The 5,000-nt window shown below is 46.8% G+C and overlaps 13 non-coding genes and 1 pseudogene across 13 annotated transcripts in view; all 14 read left to right on the top strand.

Moving 5' to 3' along the window:
- The first annotated feature begins 172 nt into the window (after window positions 1-172).
- On the top strand, window positions 173-281 carry LOC144939715 (5S ribosomal RNA; annotated as a pseudogene).
- Window positions 282-537: 256 nt separating this feature from the next.
- Window positions 538-656, top strand: LOC144938796 (5S ribosomal RNA). Its single transcript, XR_013638005.1, has one exon. It is a non-coding gene; the product is annotated as a 5S ribosomal RNA (ribosomal RNA).
- A 248-nt stretch (window positions 657-904) lies between these two features.
- LOC144939391 (5S ribosomal RNA) lies at window positions 905-1,023 on the top strand. Its single transcript, XR_013638572.1, has one exon. It is a non-coding gene; the product is annotated as a 5S ribosomal RNA (ribosomal RNA).
- A 250-nt stretch (window positions 1,024-1,273) lies between these two features.
- On the top strand, window positions 1,274-1,392 carry LOC144940440 (5S ribosomal RNA). Its single transcript, XR_013639010.1, has one exon. It is a non-coding gene; the product is annotated as a 5S ribosomal RNA (ribosomal RNA).
- Window positions 1,393-1,641: 249 nt separating this feature from the next.
- On the top strand, window positions 1,642-1,760 carry LOC144940485 (5S ribosomal RNA). The gene has a single exon (XR_013639052.1). It is a non-coding gene; the product is annotated as a 5S ribosomal RNA (ribosomal RNA).
- Window positions 1,761-2,016: 256 nt separating this feature from the next.
- Window positions 2,017-2,135, top strand: LOC144938795 (5S ribosomal RNA). The gene has a single exon (XR_013638004.1). It is a non-coding gene; the product is annotated as a 5S ribosomal RNA (ribosomal RNA).
- A 249-nt stretch (window positions 2,136-2,384) lies between these two features.
- LOC144939133 (5S ribosomal RNA) lies at window positions 2,385-2,503 on the top strand. The gene has a single exon (XR_013638328.1). It is a non-coding gene; the product is annotated as a 5S ribosomal RNA (ribosomal RNA).
- Window positions 2,504-2,752: 249 nt separating this feature from the next.
- On the top strand, window positions 2,753-2,871 carry LOC144939338 (5S ribosomal RNA). The gene has a single exon (XR_013638524.1). It is a non-coding gene; the product is annotated as a 5S ribosomal RNA (ribosomal RNA).
- Window positions 2,872-3,119: 248 nt separating this feature from the next.
- LOC144939310 (5S ribosomal RNA) lies at window positions 3,120-3,238 on the top strand. Its single transcript, XR_013638497.1, has one exon. It is a non-coding gene; the product is annotated as a 5S ribosomal RNA (ribosomal RNA).
- Window positions 3,239-3,488: 250 nt separating this feature from the next.
- LOC144940307 (5S ribosomal RNA) lies at window positions 3,489-3,607 on the top strand. The gene has a single exon (XR_013638884.1). It is a non-coding gene; the product is annotated as a 5S ribosomal RNA (ribosomal RNA).
- A 249-nt stretch (window positions 3,608-3,856) lies between these two features.
- LOC144940367 (5S ribosomal RNA) lies at window positions 3,857-3,975 on the top strand. Its single transcript, XR_013638941.1, has one exon. It is a non-coding gene; the product is annotated as a 5S ribosomal RNA (ribosomal RNA).
- A 256-nt stretch (window positions 3,976-4,231) lies between these two features.
- LOC144939269 (5S ribosomal RNA) lies at window positions 4,232-4,350 on the top strand. Its single transcript, XR_013638459.1, has one exon. It is a non-coding gene; the product is annotated as a 5S ribosomal RNA (ribosomal RNA).
- A 249-nt stretch (window positions 4,351-4,599) lies between these two features.
- Window positions 4,600-4,718, top strand: LOC144939132 (5S ribosomal RNA). Its single transcript, XR_013638327.1, has one exon. It is a non-coding gene; the product is annotated as a 5S ribosomal RNA (ribosomal RNA).
- Window positions 4,719-4,967: 249 nt separating this feature from the next.
- Window positions 4,968-5,000, top strand: part of LOC144939227 (5S ribosomal RNA) — a 119-nt gene continuing 86 nt past the window's right edge. Inside the window, exon 1 of the ribosomal RNA XR_013638418.1 lies at window positions 4,968-5,000. This exon is cut by the window's right edge and continues 86 nt beyond it. This is a non-coding gene — a ribosomal RNA (5S ribosomal RNA).

Raw genomic sequence — 5,000 nt, 5'->3', positions numbered from 1 at the left:
ATATGGTGTACTGCATTGGGATCAAGATTTTCTTGTAAAAGACCGTTTAATGCCACTCTTTCGGGGCTCAACCAGGAGTCCAGAATAAACGTTTTCATGAGTGTTGACCTCCCACAGTAGAGTTGAATCTTGATTTTTACATATGTATGTGCGTCAGGTCTCTGCAAGTATGTCCTACGACCATATCACCCTGAATGCGCCCGATCTCGGAAGCTAAGCAGGGTCGAGCCTGGTTAGTACTTGGATGGGAGACTGCCTGGGAATACCAGGTGTTGTAGGCTTTTGCATTTTCGTATCTGGATGGGTCGCGTTTTACTCTTCAATTCACCCAGTCAGTTCACCTGCCAATTGCACGCGGATATGGTGTACTGCATTGGGATCAATATTTTCTTGTAAAAGACCGTTTAACGTTTAATGCCACTCTTTCGGGGCTCAACTAGGGGTCCAGAATAAACGTTTTCATGAGTGTTGACCTCCCGCAGTAGAGTTGAATCTTGATTTTAACATATGAATGTGCGTCAGGTCTCTGCAACTATGGCCTACGACCATATCACCCTGAATGCGCCCGATCTCGTCTGATCTTGGAAGCTAAGCAGGGTCGAGCCTGGTGAGTACTTGGATGGGAGACTGCCTGGGAATACCAGGTGTTGTAGGCTTTTGCATTCTCGCATCTGGATGGGTCGCGTTTAACTCTTCAATTCACCCAGTCAGTTCACCTGCCAATTGCACGTGGATATGGTGCATTGCATTGGGATCAAGATTTTATTGTAAAAGACCGTTTAATGCCACTCTTTCGGGGCTCAACCAGGAGTCCAGAATAAACGTTTCATGAGTGTTGACCTCCCGCAGTAGAGTTGAATCTTGATTTTTACATGTGAATGTGCGTCAGGTTTCTGCAAGTATGGCGTACGACCATATCACCCTGAATGCGCCCGATCTCGTCTGATCTCGGAAGCTAAGCAGCGTAGAGCCTGGTTAGTACTCATATGGGAGACTGCCTGGGAATACCAGGTGTTGTAGGCTTTTGCATTTTCGCATCTGGATGGGTCGCGTTTTACTCTTCAATTCACCCAGTCAGTTCACCTGGCAATTGCACGTGGATATGGTTGTACTGCATTGGGATCAATATTTTCTTGTAAAAGACCGTTCAATGCCACTCTTTCGGGGCTCAACCAGGAGTCAGGAATAAACGTTTTCATGAGTGTTGACCTCCTGCAGTAGAGTTGAATCTTGATTTTTACAAATGAATGTGCGTCAGGTCTCTGCAAGTATGGCCAACGACCATATCACCCTGAATGCGCCCGATCTCGTCTGATCTCGGAAGCTAAGCAGGGTCGAGCCTGGTTAGTACTTGGATGGGAGACTGCCTGGGAATACCAGGTGTTGTAGGCTTTTGCATTTTCGTACCTGGATGGGACCCGTTTTACTCTTCAATTCACCCAGTCAGTTCACCTGCTAATTGCACGCGGATATGGTGTACTGCATTGGGATCAAGATTTTCTTGTAAAAGACGGTTTAATGCAACTCTTTCGGGGCTCAACCAGGAGTCCAGAATAAACGTTTTCATGAGTGTTGACCTCCCGCAGTAGAGTTGAATCTTGATTTTTACAAATGAATGTGCGTCAGGTCTCTGCAAGTATGGCCTACGACCATATCACCCTGAATGTGCCCGATCTCGTCTGATCTCGGAAGCTAAGCAGGGTCGAGCCTGGTTAGTACTTGGATGGGAGACTGTCTGGGAATACCAGGTGTTGTAGGCTTTTGCATTTTCGTATCTGGATGGGTCGCGTTTTACTCTTCAATTCACCCAGTCAGTTCACCTGCCAATTGCACGCGGATATGGTGTACTGCATTGGGATCAATATTTTCTTGTAAAAGACCGTTTAACGTTTAATGCCACTCTTTCGGGGCTCAACCAGGGGTCCAGAATAAACGTTTTCATGAGGGTTGACCTCCCGCAGTAGAGTTGAATCTTGATTTTAACATATGAATGTGCGTCAGGTCTCTGCGAGTATGGCCTACGACCATATCACCCTGAATGCGCCCGATCTCGTCTGATCTTGGAAGCTAAGCAGGGTCGAGCCTGGTGAGTACTTGGATGGGAGACTGCCTGGGAATACCAGGTGTTGTAGGCTTTTGCATTTTCGTATCTGGATGGGTCGCGTTTTACTCTTCAATTCACCCAGTCAGTTCACCTGCCAATTGCACGCGGATATGGTGTACTGCATTGGGATCAAGATTTTCTTGTAAAAAACCGTTTAATGCCACTCTTTCGGGGCTCAACCAGGAGTCCAGAATAAACGTTTTCATGAGTGTTGACCTCCTGCAGTAGAGTTGAATCTTGATTTTTACAAATGATTGTGCGTCAGGTCTCTGCAAGTATGGGCTACGACCATATCACCCTGAATGCGCCCGATCTCGTCTGATCTCGGAAGCTAAGCAGGGTCGAGCCTGGTTAGTACTTGGATGGGAGACTGCCTGGTAATACCAGGTGTTGTAGGCTTTTGCATTTTCGTATCTGGATGGGTCGCGTTTTACTCTTCAATTCACCCAGTCAGTTCACCTGCCAATTGCACGCGGATATGGTGTACTGCATTGGGATCAAGATTTTCTTGTAAAAGACCGTTTTATGCCACTCTTTCGGGGCTCAACCAGGAGTCCAGAATAAACGTTTTCATGAGTATTGACCACCTGCAGTAGAGTTGAATCTTGATTTTTACAAATGAATGTGCGTCAGGTCTCTGCAAGTACGGCCTACGACCATATCACCCTGAATGCGCCCGATCTCCTTTGATTTCGAAAGCTAAGCAGGGTCGAGCCTGGTTAGTACTTGGATTGGAGACTGCCTGGGAATACCAGGTGTTGTAGGCTTTTACATTCTCGCATCTGGATGGGTCGCGTTTAACTCTTCAATTCACCCAGTCAGTTCACCTGCCAATTGCACGTGGATATGGTGTACTGCATTGGGATCAAGATTTTATTGTAAAAGACCGTTTAATGCGACTCTTTCGGGGCTCAACCAGGAGTCCAGAATAAACGTTTCATGAGTGTTGACCTCCCGCAGTAGAGTTGAATCTTGATTTTTACATGTGAATGTGCGTCAGGTTTCTGCAAGTATGGCGTACGACCATATCACCCTGAATGCGCCCGATCTCGTCTGATCTCGGAAGCTAAGCAGCGTAGAGCCTGGTTAGTACTTATATGGGAGACTGCCTGGGAATACCAGGTGTTGTAGGCTTTTGCATTTTCGCTTCTGGATGGGTCGCGTTTTACTCTTCAATTCACCCAGTCAGTTCACCTGCCAATTGCACGTGGATATGGTTGTACTGCATTGGGATCAATATTTTCTTGTAAAAGACCGTTTAATGCCACTCTTTCGGGGCTCAATCAGGAGTCCAGAATAAACGTTTTCATGAGTGTTGACCTCCCGCAGTAGAGTTGAATCTTGATTTTTACATATGTATGTGCGTCAGGTCTCTGCAAGTATGGCCTACGACCATATCACCCTGAATGCGCCCGATCTCGTCTGATCTCGGAAGCTAAGCAGGGTCGAGCCTGGTTAGTACTTGGATGGGAGACTGCCTGGGAATACCAGGTGTTGTAGGCTTTTGCATTTTCGTATCTGGATGGGACCCGTTTTACTCTTCAATTCACCCAGTCAGTTCACCTGCTAATTGCACGCGGATATGGTGTACTGCATTGGGATCAAGATTTTCTTGTAAAAGACGGTTTAATGCAACTCTTTCGGGGCTCAACCAGGAGTCCAGAATAAACGTTTTCATGAGTGTTGACCTCCCGCAGTAGAGTTGAATCTTGATTTTTACAAATGAATGTGCGTCAGGTCTCTGCAAGTATGGCCTACGACCATATCACCCTGAATGCGCCCGATCTCGTCTGATCTCGGAAGCTAAGCAGGGTCGAGCCTGGTTAGTACTTGGATGGGAGACTGTCTGGGAATACCAGGTGTTGTAGGCTTTTGCATTTTCGTATCTGGATGGGTCGCGTTTTACTCTTCAATTCACCCAGTCAGTTCACCTGCCAATTGCACGCGGATATGGTGTACTGCATTGGGATCAATATTTTCTTGTAAAAGACCGTTTAACGTTTAATGCCACTCTTTCGGGGCTCAACCAGGGGTCCAGAATAAACGTTTTCATGAGGGTTGACCTCCCGCAGTAGAGTTGAATCTTGATTTTAACATATGAATGTGCGTCAGGTCTCTGCAAGTATGGCCTACGACCATATCACCCTGAATGCGCCCGATCTCGTCTGATCTTGGAAGCTAAGCAGGGTCGAGCCTTGTGAGTACTTGGATGGGAGACTGCCTGGGAATACCAGGTGTTGTAGGCTTTTGCATTTTCGTATCTGGATGGGTCGCGTTTTACTCTTCAATTCACCCAGTCAGTTCACCTGCCAATTGCACGCGGATATGGTGTACTGCATTGGGATCAAGATTTTCTTGTAAAAAACCGTTTAATGCCACTCTTTCGGGGCTCAACCAGGAGTCCAGAATAAACGTTTTCATGAGTGTTGACCTCCTGCAGTAGAGTTGAATCTTGATTTTTACAAATGATTGTGCGTCAGGTCTCTGCAAGTATGGGCTACGACCATATCACCCTGAATGCGCCCGATCTCGTCTGATCTCGGAAGCTAAGCAGGGTCGAGCCTGGTTAGTACTTGGATGGGAGACTGCCTGGTAATACCAGGTGTTGTAGGCTTTTGCATTTTCGTATCTGGATGGGTCGCGTTTTACTCTTCAATTCACCCAGTCAGTTCACCTGCCAATTGCACGCGGATATGGTGTACTGCATTGGGATCAAGATTTTCTTGTAAAAGACCGTTTTATGCCACTCTTTCGGGGCTCAACCAGGAGTCCAGAATAAACGTTTTCATGAGTATTGACCACCTGCAGTAGAGTTGAATCTTGATTTTTACAAATGAATGTGCGTCAGGTCTCTGCAAGTACGGCCTACGACCATATCACCCTGAATGCGCCTGAT

The sequence above is a fragment of the Lampetra fluviatilis genome, chromosome 22, assembly GCF_964198595.1.
Source record: "Lampetra fluviatilis chromosome 22, kcLamFluv1.1, whole genome shotgun sequence".
Taxonomy (NCBI): Eukaryota; Metazoa; Chordata; class Hyperoartia; order Petromyzontiformes; family Petromyzontidae; genus Lampetra; species Lampetra fluviatilis.
This window is presented reverse-complemented; position numbering and strand designations above follow the sequence as displayed.